Genomic DNA, 15350 nt, shown 5'->3' on the forward strand with positions numbered 1-15350 from the left:
GAAATAACTCCAAATCGGGATGTCTGATTGGTCTGAAAATTTCTGGCAAATAGATCACATGATGCATATGCTTAATAAATAATTTTTACTTGCTTTATATTATTTTAGATGCAAGATAAAAACTGTTATTAACCCTGTTTTCTTTTTTGCCATAATAGCAGCCATGTTTTTTGAAAATCAAGGACAAAAATATTAACTTTATATCCAATACTATTGAATCATTTACTCAAAAATTGGTTAAATTGGTTAAATAGTTTCTGAGGAAAAGATCTTGAGAAAAATTTATAATGGACGCTTAGTGATCTTGGTGATGGCAAAACCTCATGTGTCCTTTTATTATGGACAGACTACTGATGCAAAATGATGGCAATAGCTTATTCATGGCCATTTGGGCTAGGCAATCGAATAAGTGGATACAAAATACAATAACTCATAGGAAAACTCACACAGTACTGTGCCATCAACATAAAATCTTTTCTAGAAAAAACTGTATTTTGCAAAAAATTTGTATGTTTCAAATCGTATCTAAAGTATGGTTAAAGGTAGACAGTACAGAATTTTTTCAAATACCTTTTTTTATACATGCCATTAAAGCTGGCCTTTTCTGTACATATTCTACAACCAAAGTTGGGTTCAGGTCTGCAAAGTGTTCCCATTGCTTTTCAAACCCTAAAAATATTTAATATGAAACATGAATGTAATATCATAACAAAATTATTCACTTATTACTTTAATTTATATACTATATAGTACTTGATGAGTCCCAAATAATGAGGCAAAGAAATTTTGTTCACAGCTTTAACATGTTTAAATTATAGTTTTTTAGTCAATGATCCTCATAAACATAGTTACACAGATTTACTAATAAGTATCATTTAAAAGGAATGAAATTTATTTCAGTTTCAGTGTTTAGTGTTTTCAAGTCGTTTTAATGACTTTCACACCTGCATAAAGAGATGTGTCATTTAAATTCTATATAAAAAAGAAGATGTGGTATGATTGCCAATGAGACAACTATCCACAAAAGACCAAAATGACACAGACATTAACAACTATAGGTCACCTTACGGCCTTCAACAATGAGCAAAACCCATACCGCATAGTCAGCTATAAAAGGCCCCGATAAGACAATGTAAAACAATTCAAACAAGAAAACTAATGGCCTTATTTATGTAAAAAAATGAACGAAAAACAAATATGTAACACATAAACAAACAACAACCACTGAATTTACAGGCTCCTGACTTGGGACAGGCACATACATAAATAATGTGGCGGGGTTAAACATGTTAGTAGCATACTTAGGATTCATTATCATTTGTGGGGTACCAACTTTAGTTGATTTCCAGGGTAATGTAAGGAAATCACAATTTTAAATGTTCAACAAAGTTTAAATCTTAGACTTGTATACAAAATTTTGCAAAATCACAAAATCAAATATCAAAATAAATACAATTGTTTCTCAATCATCATGAAAATTGGTACCCAAGAAAATAAATGAATCCACAATCTGGTGTACGGGTACATGCAAATGACAGAAAGAATATCAAGAAATTATTTTGTTTTCAGAATTTTTTCCTATTCATCCTAATATAAATAATCACAAGGGTGAATAACAAACCTCAGTTTGCATACTACATAAAAGGGGCATTAGCTACTAGATATAAAAATAAACAGCTGCACCATGAGTGCATATTATGACTAAAATACTAAAGGGAGGTTATTCAAACAGATATAAACCAGTCACCAAAGTTTCAAGAAAACTGCTCAAAGCACTTTTGAGTTATTTTCTGAAAACTGGAAATTGGTTAAGCAAGAATAAGGTGTGTTTTGTTATTAAAAGGAAAAGAATGTCAACATTAAATGTGAAACAAGGATAAATCATTTGATTGACTGATTCAATCCACAAAATCTCATTCTTATACAGGTAACAAGAGTGCATACACTGAAATGTCTCGCCTTCTTTACTTATCATTGATATTATGTTGATAGTCCTAAGTATAAAGCTTTATTAAAAACTGTCACATAAACTTAACATTAACCAAGATAACTAATCAAAGACCAATGAACCATGAAAATGCGGTCAAGGTCAGATGAACCATGCCAAGCAGACATGTACAGCTAACAATGCTTTACTAACAAATGTAGTTGACCTATTATTTATGGTTTAAGAAAAATAGACCAAAACACAAAATCTTAACACTAAGTAATGAACTGTGAAAATGAGGTTGAGGTCAAATAAAACCTGCACAACTGACATATAGATCATAAAATATTTACATACACCAAATATAGTTGACCTATAGCATATAGTATTCTAAAGATAAAAAGACCAAAACTCGAAAAACTTAACTTTGACCATTCAACCATGAAAATGAGGTCAAGGTCAGATGACATCTGCCAGTTGGACATGTACACCTTACAATCATTCCATACAACAAATATAGTAGATCTATTGCATAAAGTATGAGAAAAACAGACCAAAACACAAAAACTTAACTATAACCACTGATCCATGAAAATGAGGTCAAGGTCAGATGACATCTGCCAGTTGGACATGTACACCTTACAGTCCTTCCATACACCGAAAAATATACTAGCCCTATTGCTTATAGTATCTGAGATATGGACTTGACCACCAAAATTTAATCTTGTTCACTGATCCATGAAATGAGGTGGAGGTCAGGTGAAAACTGTCTGACAGGCATTAGGACATTGCAAGGTACGCACATACCAAATATAATTATCCTATTACTTATAATAAGAGAGAATTCAACATTACAAAAAATCTTAACTTTTTTTTCAAGTGGTCACTGAACCATGAAAATGAGGTCAAGGACATTTGACATGTAACTGACGGAAACTTCGTAACATGAGGCATCTATATTCAAAATATGAAGCATCCAGGTCTTCCACCTTCTAAAATATAAAGCTTTTAAAAAGTTAGCTAACGCTGCTGCCGCCGGATCACTATCCCTATGTCGAGCTTTCTGCAACAAAAGTTGCAGGCTCGACAAAAATGATGATTAACATATATTTTTAATCTATAATATGAAATCAAACAAACCTAGAAAAAATCAAATTGCACAGGTTTGCTATCTATTTATATCTATATTTATATCAAGTTATATGACCGTCGGCAGACTTTGGAGGTTACCTCAATGGTTAATCAGATGGTGTCTATACTGAAATACACACAAAATGTCTAATGCCCCTTTAACAGTAGTGAGCCAAGTTGCCTTTTACAGGTAACACCTGCCTCATATTAACATAATAGATTATGATAAGCAGATTATACATGTATTTACTTTGCATCAAATAACAAAGAATACAGCAAAGAAACTGGTTTTTAAATATCATACACAAATCAATCTGTTTCTTTGTTGGTGATGAACTCAACTTTAAGCACTCTCAGCTATATTGCGGTAGCCATTTTTTATTGGTGGAAGAAGCCATACTATCTGGAGAGAACCATCAATGAGTATTGACCTTCAACAGCAAAAATGGTAATCCTTGTCAATTTTAAAGATATCCGTCAAATGCACCTCATAATCTCACAATCTCAGTCATTGTTAGTGTTGACAAGCTATTTATCCCTGTAGATAAACTACTTAAACCACTTGACCACCAACAACCCAGTATATCAATCTGTGTTATTAATTTCATGTAGTTATACATACATGTACCTGCTTTATAAGCATTCCCATGCTTATGCTGCACACAAAGGTTTTTCACCCATGTGTACAGCTTATTTCTCTGTTTCTTCTCTCTGTGACCATACCTGTCACCTTCCTTCAAAATTGGCAGGTCATACTCGGAACCAACAATCTAATAATAAAATTGAAAATTAAAATTTTAAATACATTTTACAAAATTGCCTCACTGTCTCAAAACACATTATCACAACTACTTAGTACATGTAGTATAACTAGAGATTCAGTGTATATAATGTGCGAATCCTGAAATACCGTTTTTACAGTATCCGTTATGAATTTTTAATGTAGAATGATAAATAAACAGACGACAAATTCAAGATTTTTGAATAAAATAAGAAATAATATATAATATGTACTGTTTTAATAAAGTCATGATATAGTTCAGAGATGCGGACAGGTTTTCATTGCTCATACTGCATGATCCAGGTTTAAAATTGATACACAAATGTACCTTTTAACATAATTATTAATGTTGTATAACTTAAGGTAGCACAATACAAAGTTTTTGTCATTCCCAAACAGACAACTTTAAACTGATGCAGTTCATTCCATCCTTCTTTATATTTTATAAATGAGGTACCAAAAGAAAGAAGAAAGATTAGTCTTTCAAATTGTGATAATTTCATTATGACATAATTATTACATAATTAATTATTATGTAATTAGTCGCTATATTGTGATGTCCACACTTGAATGAATTTAGCGTCTTTGTTTTTCATAGCATCCCAAAATATTTTATAGATTCTTGTACAACACAGCTTGACCTCCAAAACTGTGTCTCAGATTTCCAAAAACATCAATAGAACAAATTTTATACCCAATTGAACTTAGTGGTCTCTAATGAATTGATGTTGCAAACTTCATTGAAGATTTATGAGAGAATTAAATACAATAGGAAAAATCTGAGACACGGTTTTGGAGGTCAAACTGTGGTGTGCAAGAATCTATAAAAAAATTTAAGATGCTATGAAGAACAAAGAAGCTAAATTCATTCAAGATTTATGACTATTAATAGAATCTTAGGTACCTCTAGAATAGTTCTGGAGGAAAAAAATGAATCATGACACTTTGTATGAAAGTTCATTTGTTAAGGAAATAAAACATGACGGTAACAGGGGCGGATCCAGCCATTTTAAAAAGGGGGGGTTCCAATTACATGTCCCCATTCAAATGCATTGATCGTCCAAAAAAAAGGGGGGTTCCAACTCCTGTAACCCCCCCCCCCTTCTGGATCCTCACCTGGGTAACGTATCTGTTATGTGGGAAACAGTCACCCATAGTCTTGACCGGAAGCAAGACAACTCGCCCCACTGCCAAATCGCCCCATTTTTTTTTACCAACTCGCCCCACTCTTGTTTACCAACTGGCACCACTTATGAAAAAGGAATAAGTGTTTCACAAGATTATACATGCCAGATTATTAAAATTTACACAATGCAACAATTTGATAAGCAAAAACCAAATTGGTTTTATGGAACATAATCGAACAGCTGATCATATTTTTTCATTGAAATCAATTATTGAAAAATACAAGACTTAACATAAGAAAGTTTATGCTGCATTTATTGAATTAAAAAAAGCCTTTGATACGGTATGGAGACTTGGATTATTCCATATACTATTAACCATTGTTAACACATGGTATTCCAAAGAAAATTTTTAACATAGTTTTTTCAATGTATACCAAAACAAAGAATAGAATAAAATTTAATGATTGTTTAAGTACATCTTTCATATCTGAAAGAGGTGTCAAACAAGGCGATATTCTAAGCTCTTTACTATTTAATATTTTTATTAATAATATTGTTGAAAATTTAAAAAAAACAATAGCACAGACCCTGTGCGAATTGGTGATGATAAGATTCATTGATTGTTATATGCCGATGACTTGGTACTATTGTCAAGTATTCCAGAAGGACTACAATGTAGTCTTGACACTCTAGCTCAGTTCTGTACAGATTGGAAGCTGGAAGTAAATTCTACAAAATCAAAAGTCCTAATATTCAATTCTAACGGCAAATCATTTCAAAACTCTTTTACTATCAACAATAATTATATTGAGACAGTTGATAAATATTGTTACCTTGGGATTACTTTAAAATGCAATGGCAAATTTAACCTTGCCTCCAATTTATTGATGGAAAAGGCTAGAAAAGCTCTATTCAAAATAAAGAAATCTCTTAGTCTCAACAATTCGTGTAGACTTTTAGAAAGACTTTTTGATACAATGGTACTTTCAACTTTATTATATGGAAGTGAAGTTTGGGGTATTGAATCAATTCAAAAAATACTGAGAATGAATTCGAACCATATGAAATGTTTCATATAAAATTTACGAAAGAAATTCTTGGGGTTCACTGTAAAACTCCAACCATGCATGTCACAGTGAGCTTGGTAGACTCCCCTTAAAACCTAAATTTTGTTGTCTTCCATGAAATTTTTAGATCATTTAATCTCATCTAACAACATGACTATATCTATAGCTCTTGACATATTTATTCAAACAAGAGAAAACAACCTACAATGTATGGACAAGTAATATGAATAAATGTATCCATAATTTAACATCTTTTAATGTACCTATTACACCTATGCTTGCTCAAATAAAACAACGAATTCATGACCAAATTTTACAAGAACAGAATTCATATATTACAGAATCATCAAAACTATCATTTTTTCGACATTTTTGTTTATCAAATAAACATGCACACTATGTTGACCAATTGAATATGTTGAAAGATAGGGCACCTTTGGCAAAACTAAGGCTAAGCGCACACAATCTTGAAATTGAAAGAGGTAGAAACATGCAAGTTAACAGAGAAGAAAGGCTGTGTTAATTATGTCATAATAAAAATATAGAAGACGAAAAACATTTTATCTTGCACTGCACAAAATTTATCTTGCACTGCACAAAATATGAATCACAAAGAAATGTTCTTATATCAAAATTGTCCTATTTCATGTATTTTAAAAATTATGACAAACAATCCAAAACTGAGAATGAATATATCAAACTACTACTTAATAGCAAGTGTAGAAAAACACTTAGATTAATATCATCTTTTATTAATCAATCATTTGAATTAAGGAAAAATGTCCTTATAAATGAGTAATATGAACAATTTGAAGCTATAACCATGATAACATACAATATACTTATGTCAGTAGTCTATATACTGATATGCTATGTAGTATTGTTAAATTGCTGCATCATTACTATTTGTATACTAGTTGTATGGGCCGTTGCCAATTATAGTAATTGAGTTTGTGGCAAAATTTGTGCCAATAAAAAATAAAATATTTGTATTGTATTGTATATTATCATGATTATTGGCAACACTAACTTCACTTTTGACACGAGTTCAGTTTATTTCTCACTTTACGACGGAAATAAAATGACTTAGGGTCGGCGCTCAAAAGTAGGGTCGGTTGGGTAACAGTTAACAGACATATATTTTTTGTTTGGCCTTATGCAAGTAAAAAATTCATCCTATCTCACTATAACTCAGTATCTTCTTTTCTTGAATTCTTAGGACTTCTTTGCTCTAATAGAACTTTTGAATGTCTGTCCTTTGCAGATGTCCTTTACTAATGTAATTTCGTGGACAATGAAAATCTCATTTGTCTGTTATCTTCAGAACACTGCTCATTTACAAGCCTCCAAGGAGCAATTTTTGAAGGCCTTGCACAAATACTTAAGATCTTTGCGCAATCAGTTGCTTTGTTGAAATAATGAGATAAAACATTGAACTCTAATCAAAATTTATGAGCTAACCTGAGAAAAATTGTTAACGGCAATTGTATTTACATCTCAAAACTTGAAAATTTTTGTGGAATTGTAAAAGAATACTTGTAAGTAAATTTTTGAGAAAATTAAGGGGAGATTATTCAAACATTATAATTAACTTATTTAAGTATAATTTACTTCAAGGAAATAAAGATAACTTGTACAATAGTACCAGGGGTACCCCTGACTGACTTAGGCAGCAACCATTTGATTTTCTGGGGGGGCTATATATTTTTTTTCTGGACACTCTTTTTTTTTCGCCTTCCGCGAAAGACAATCTATTTTTTTGGCGCCAAGTCGAAAACAATTTTTTCTTTAGCATTACATATATATAGTGGCAGCTGAGGGTGAAACAAACATTTTTTTTTCTCAGGGTCAAAAACAAATTATATTTTTTTTCCAAAACCTGGAAACTAACTTTTTTCCAAAAAAATCCATAGCCCCACCAGAAAATCAAATGGTTGCTGCCTTATAAAAACTTATCTATTGTATGTCATATCTGTGTATTTATGTTCTTGTTTCTAGTGTTGAAATTTCATCTAGTACAACTGTACAATGAGTACCTGAATTATGTCAGTTCTCTTTATCGCAAAATAAAGGTCAAAATATTCTTCATCAGAAGTTGGTTTATTCTCACTGATGAGCCCCAACATTTGGTCTCTGTACATCAGAAAAGGAGATAGTTTAGGCATAGTGCTGGAAAAAACGGTACAGTATTTGTTTTTATAATTCCGTAAAATTGTGGGAAACTAATAGTTTCACGACTCCACAAAGAAGAAGTAGATGGATCAATATATATATTAGCTTTTCAAAAACCTTTTCTGACTTCGGTGAGATATGAGAGATCATCATTCAAATTGACATTTTTGTTTACCATGTTTACAGTAATAGAATATATGATTGGTAATAATTTAAAATATTGTATACACGAATTGTCACTTAACAGCATTTTTAAAAGGTTAAATAATATTTTTTAGAGATTAATGTAACGTTATATTTGTGGAAATAGAAAATGTTTTTCATAAATTTTTATTTTCGGTGTACCTGAGACATACATTGTGTGTGTGTGTTCCCCCACCGTCCCCAAGCCGGCCCCCACCCCCTTATGACAACGAAATTGTCTATGTGACGAAATTCGTAGCTATCGAGTGAAATGTATCTTTCCGCTCAGGGAAACGTTTTCTTTAAGGACCAAACTTTGTCTTGAAAGTAATATAGTTATAAGGCTTTCTATCAGTACATCCGTCCATTTGGCGACCCCACTGATCCTCGTAGTACTGATACAGAATTTGTTTTTTATAAATCTTTTTAGTTATAATCTATCGTAGAAGCTAAACAGGGAAGTTGTAACTCATGTAGTAATTTGACTTCAGATATAGTTAAATTACAGAGGAATAATAGACTTTGTCTCCAGTCCTAAGTTTTATACAAATTTGTACATTTACTCTTTCATTTGTCTTTCATTGTTTTCTGAAAGAAGCATATACAAAATTTTATATCATCGGTATAAGGACATCATTCGTAAATATAGTTCAACATGCAGACTTCTTATACGTTCAGGTATTGCACATCCAATATTTTATGGAAAATTTATAAAGCACAAAAATGTCAGTATTCACATCAGAAGCTAACAAAACCTTTAAATAGACTTATTAAGAAGGGATATAGTTACGATACTGTTTTAGTTTCTTGTGTAGTATTTGGAGTTTAGTGTGGCGTTCATTATCCCTGAACTAGTACAAATGTATATATATTTGTTAAGGGGCCAGCTGAAGGACGCCTCCGGGTTCGGGAATTTCTCACTGCATTGAAGACCTGTTGGTGACCTTCTGCTGTTGTCTGCTCTATGGTCGGGTTATTGTCTCTTTGACACATTCCCCATTTCCATTCTCAATTTTATATAGGCTAATATAAAAAAAGAAGATGTTGTATGATTGTCAATGAGACAACTCTTCAAAAGAGACCAAAATGACAAAGAAATTCACAACTATAGGTCACCGTACGGCCTTCAGCAATGAGCAAAGCCCATACCGCATATTCAGCTATAAAAGGCCCCGAAATGACAATGTAAAACAATTCATACGAGGAAACTAACGGCCTTATTTATAGAAAAAAATATGCAACATATAAACAAACGACAACCAATGAAATACAGGCTCCTGACTTGGGACAGGTTCATACATGCGTAATGTGGCGGCATTAAACATGTTAGCGGGATCCTAACCCTCCCCTAACCTTGGACAGTGGTATAATAGTACAAGATGGTCTATTGTTGTGGTCTTGGATTACAATTTTGTTTTAAAAAAAAGAAGCTTAAAACATCCCTCTCCCTCTGAACTTATCGAACATAAGAAGAAACCATGCAGCGTAAGCGCGGCCTGAAAATTACTAGACATGTTTATGGTGATACACAGCACATCCATTCATCACGCAGTTTGGTTCATGTGTCCCATTTTTTTTAGCAATGAAGCATGGTGTTGGTCATTTTTATTAGTTTGTCAGCTCCTCTTCAATAACGAGTTTTAATTTCAAATTGGTATCATCTGTCTCTGTGTTGAACAGGTACTCCGAGAAAGAAGAAGACTACCTAGAACACCGATAGTTGAAACATTTCTTCAGTGGTGCGTGTTTATAGTTGTTGTTATATATGATACACTTTAAAAAAAAGTCGTGCTTAGAAATGAACACTTGTATTATATGTTTAGTTCTAAACGTGTTCAGGATTGTGTTTAATTCTAAACACATTTCTCAGTTTCTCAGTAAGCACATATCTAAACATGACTTGAATTTAAACACGATTATAAACACAAACCTAAACATGTAAAAAAAAAAGTGCACAAAAGATGTGCTTAGAAATGTATTTAGGATCTAAACATCATTGTAACAGTGTAGATAGGTTTCCTTGTATGATCAAACATATTGAGGCTTTTTGTCGAGCCTGCAACATTTATGTCGCGATTTCAAGCGAGACATAGAGATCCTATATTCCGTCATCGGCATCGGCAGTGTCAATATTTAGGTTCATAGATATAGGAAGATGTGGTATGAGTGCCAATGAAACGACTCTCCATCCATGTAACAATTTAAGCCATTATAGGCCAAGATGCGGCCTTCAACACGGAGCCTTGCTCACACCGAACAGCAAGGTATAAAGGTTAGTCTGGTTAAAAAAAATAGACATCAATAACTTTGTCAAACCTTTAAGGAGTTTTAGAAAAATTTAGACATGCAAAAATCCATGCAGTTCAAAACCTTCAGAGTATTTATTATCATTTTCCCGTATTATACTGATAAATGAACTGAAGAAGTACACATTTGTATTAAAGGGCCAGCTGAGACCCGTCTCCAGGTGCGGTATTTTCTCACTGCGTTGATGAGCCTTTGGAGGCCTTGAGCTGTAATCTGCTTTTCGGTCGGGTTATTGTCCCTTTTACATATTCCCTATTTCCATTCTCAATTTTAAGCTTTTCAAAGTAAATATTCTGATTCAGTCTGATGTTACAGTTTTGAAGTCATCAATAACTTTGTCAAACCTTTCATGGAATTTAAGGCAATTTGAACAGAAGCTTATTTATTACCAACATGTATAGGAATTATTAGCGTAGACATCATCTGGAACTTCATCTGTAAGGACTAGTTAATTTTGCTATATGGTTTATCATAAGTTTCAAAATCTGCAGCATCTAGCTTTGTCTCTTAAAAAATAAAAAGAACAAAACTTTAACAAATTCAATCAAAGTAATGAAGTACTGTCTACTCGTATGACATCAATATCTGTTGGGTGAGGACAGGGATCATCATTTCAGTGCTGTTATACTGACTGTATTTAGCCATTATTATAATCTGGATTGCTATTTGTTATCATATCAATATAAGAATACCAGTGGTGTAGCAGATCATCATTTCGACCTTATATGCAAAGGTTTATTCATTGAATGCCCACAGTTTATTCTTATCATCATAGTTTATTGTATGAGTAAAGCAGGCACCTTCCTGTATTAATTCGTATTTTTAATGAGCTGGAGTTGTGCAGGCAACAAAATTTCTATATTTTTCAGCTTAATGTTTTAGTCTTCTTCCTATTTTAGTACTCAATATACTATGCAAGTTATTTGGAAACATGCTTTGTCCAGTATAAATTTGTTTTAGTAAGATTCATCATATCAAAGAACCCAAATAATCCAATTTTTGATAATAAAAAAAAATCACCCTTAAGGCCTCAATGCAATACAGATACACTATAACTATTTCATAGACTTAAGTTAAGATTTTGAAGTTTAAATAATGCCTATCTATAGCATTTTTAAAACCCTTTGACGTTATATTCATTGAAAAATCAAGTCGGATATGCTAGTAATTATTCTGCAAAGATTAGGTGACCTTACTTGATCTTAGCGATGTCAGGAGTTCCGGTTACCCAGTCACTGTACATACAATTTTATGGCCCGTATAGCTTGTTGTTCTGTGTGAGCCAAGGCTCCGTGTTGAAGGCCGTACATTGACCTATAATGGTTTACTTTTATAAATTGTTATTTGGATGGAAAGTTGTCTCATTGGCACTCACACCACATCTTCCTATATCTATAAATTTCGTATGGTGTACCGTATAAAATCGGATCACAAAAACAATAACCCAAAGGGTAATGGAGACTAGTTTAAGAGCTTTTCTTTCTGTCAAAAAAATGTGCAGAGGAGGGATTAGTTCAAACTTGTTGGACAAAGTAAAAGAAAAGCAAAAAAAAAAGTAAAAAGGCAACTACCCATAAGAATGAAAATCTTCCCCCAGCACCGCCCAGGCATGTCATTGGGGAATATTATAGCTCAAACTAATGCTAAGGGTGTCTACTACATGCCTGAATCTTTATTTATACTAAAAAATGTGATCGTAGGCCAAAAAGAATATTTAATCGACCCCTACCCCCCAATTTCGATGGTCAGAGAGACGCCAATATTGACCACACCAACCCCGGATCTTTTCACCCTAGGGACCAAACTGAGCATATTATTGGTCTTTACAAGGTGTCATTTTCATCTTAAAGGCCTTGACCAACTTTAAGAAGAAAAAAAACACCCTAAAGATATGTTCGAACTTTCATCTGCAGGAACCTAGCGAAATGTTGACTCAATTCATCAAGATATTTCAAAACTTTTTTCACTGGATGGCGTGATCGGACGGACGGTACGACAGACAGAGATAAAATAGTCCCCCCCCCCTTTCGAAGCGGAGGTAAAATGATTGTGTCAACATTAAGACATTACAATACTATTAATATGCTATTGTATCTTTATTTCACCATAAACCTCAGTCACAATCGGATCCAAAACAAAATAGGAAAAAAAAAAAAAAAAAAAAACTGACACATTGATATCAAACATTAGTCAGTATCAAGACCTGTACTACATAATTCAAAATTGAACTAACAATAACATCATCACTTTCCCCCATAAAAGTAAAGTTTTTTGTGTTGACATCGAAGAATAATCATGTTTATTTAACTTTTTAAAGTTCTGACAAGTGCTAGAAATATGCTGAAAGAGTTCATCCCTCAAATTATAGTTTTATGACGTGAGCATTCGACTGAAAAATGACGCTAATCCATAACTTTATCAGCTGTACAATACGATTTTTTGAGTATCTGGCATTTTCAATTCCTAATCTAATGGGTGAGCACCGATTCTTAATTAACATATGAACTACCTTTCTTAAAATCAATGATATCTATATATTTTTCTTCTTGAAACAATCTTTGAATGAAAAATAAGTATAAAGTTTGCCACAAAACACATAATGTAAAGTTTTTACAATTAGATATTGACAAAGACACAAGTGGGACAAGAATGTCACACATTGTCTTAGATTTTTTACTAGTTATTGGCTTTTATACTGCGCTCGTTCTATTTAAGCAGGCAACATCATGCGTTGACTGTATATTTCTATGTCATATACAGTCAATGACACGATATCACTTTTCCTTATGAATACTATAAACAGTTGCCGAAATGTTCATATTTGTTTTTCATAACAAGTTTTGTTGTAAATCACCAGTCATGCAACCCCCCCCCCCCCCCTTAATTCATAATTGGAATTGCTCATCTTTTCTGGGCACATATTTCGTCCTATTTGTCATCTTATTTTTTAGGATCTGAGTATGTATTTGTCTCTGTTTTTCTCATTTTGACTGACGCCACATAAGTCCCTTATTTCTGCGACAAAATCAATTTAAATAAAACTCAGATGAGTGACACAAGGGGTAGAAAGTGTTGCGACCAAAGAGGGCGGTTAGTGAAATTCACACTCTGATATATATTAATTTATGTACTAGTTAATTGTGGTGAAACCTCACTCCCCTGATACGCGATTTTCACTTTCACCATTCATCAGTAATAGTTCTTGTGATATTGCCAGGACACAAATAAATATTAATAAATCCGGTTTGCTGTCGTTGTGACAGCCTCTTGTTGTTTGTTTTAAACAATTTGACAGATTTTAATAAAAAAAAGTCAACGAAATCAGTGTTATACGTTGACCAACGATAAGGTACATGACAGATAGAAGTAAGACATCTGTTAGTTTTGCAATAATCATGATTGATTGTTACATTTATATACAAAAACGAAATAGCCGTAAGTATATTGTCTTATATAAATAAAATTAATTTATAAATGAAATCGAAAGCACAAACACATTTCAGTAAACTATGGCGAGTTCCTGTGATCATGGTGATGGGACTGTGATGTGCCCAACATATCCTTTAAATTTTTTTCACTATGTCTTACGGTATTTTGTACAGACGGTTCTCCAATTAGACAATACTATATAAAACATAATTAAGAATTTTAAGATACTTATGTAAATCACAATGACGTTGGTAAGGGACTTATCATTTTTTATCTGGGAAGGGGGGGGGGGGGCTGGTAAAAAAAGGGGGGTCAAGTTTTTTTCTGTATGTGGAAAAGGGGGTTCAAAATTTTATATAAATTCAAAGTGGGGGGATCAAATTTTTATACATATGAAAATAAGTATTTTACATACTTCAGTGTAGAACATTTCAACAGTCAAATCAAAATATATCTTAAACACCATTTATATATTGTAAATTGAGACATCACAAGACTTTGGTGATGTCAATAATTCAGTCGTTATATATGTGTTTCACTCACTTTGATCACTAAATTAAAAAGCCTTACAACCAAACTTTATTTTAATTAGCTTATTAGTTTGAGAGAAATTAAGTATAATTCAAAACGAAACCAAAAAGGGTGGGGGGGGGGGGGGGCACCTAAAGCCGTCTCTGACAAGATCCCTTTGGGTCCATTTATACCTTTAACTCCCTCAAAGTTTGTACTTTTTAGGCTAATAGATAAAAAAATTAAAGGTAACTATCACATATTTGTGAATGAAATGTGACAATAAATGAAAGTTTAGCGACTCAAATGATGTTTCAATAAGGCCTTATGTAAAGCTTAAATTTAAGCAGCGTTCATATAATAGATTCATCTTAATAAATAATGTGTTATTCATGTTGTTACTGTTTCAAAAAGTTATTTTTTGAGTTACTTTAATAGGATAAAGTTTTCTTTTATAGTACAATATAGGAAATTAGAAAAAAAAGTCAGAAAAAAATACTAAAAGCACTGGCTTGCTCTACCTACTTATATTCATGGAAAGGGCCTTATGGAACATTTCAAAACAATTTTCCCTCAAATATGTTTTAATTTTCAATTTTCGTGAAATTACATGTGTTTTTGTTGTTAAAATTTTCGTATGTAAATAGAGGGGGGAATTAAATTTTTTATATGCTTTTTCCTGGGGGATCAAATAAAAATAGTGAAATATTATGGGG

The sequence above is a fragment of the Mytilus edulis genome, chromosome 11 (assembly GCF_963676685.1).
Source record: "Mytilus edulis chromosome 11, xbMytEdul2.2, whole genome shotgun sequence".
NCBI classification, from domain to species: Eukaryota; Metazoa; Mollusca; class Bivalvia; order Mytilida; family Mytilidae; genus Mytilus; species Mytilus edulis.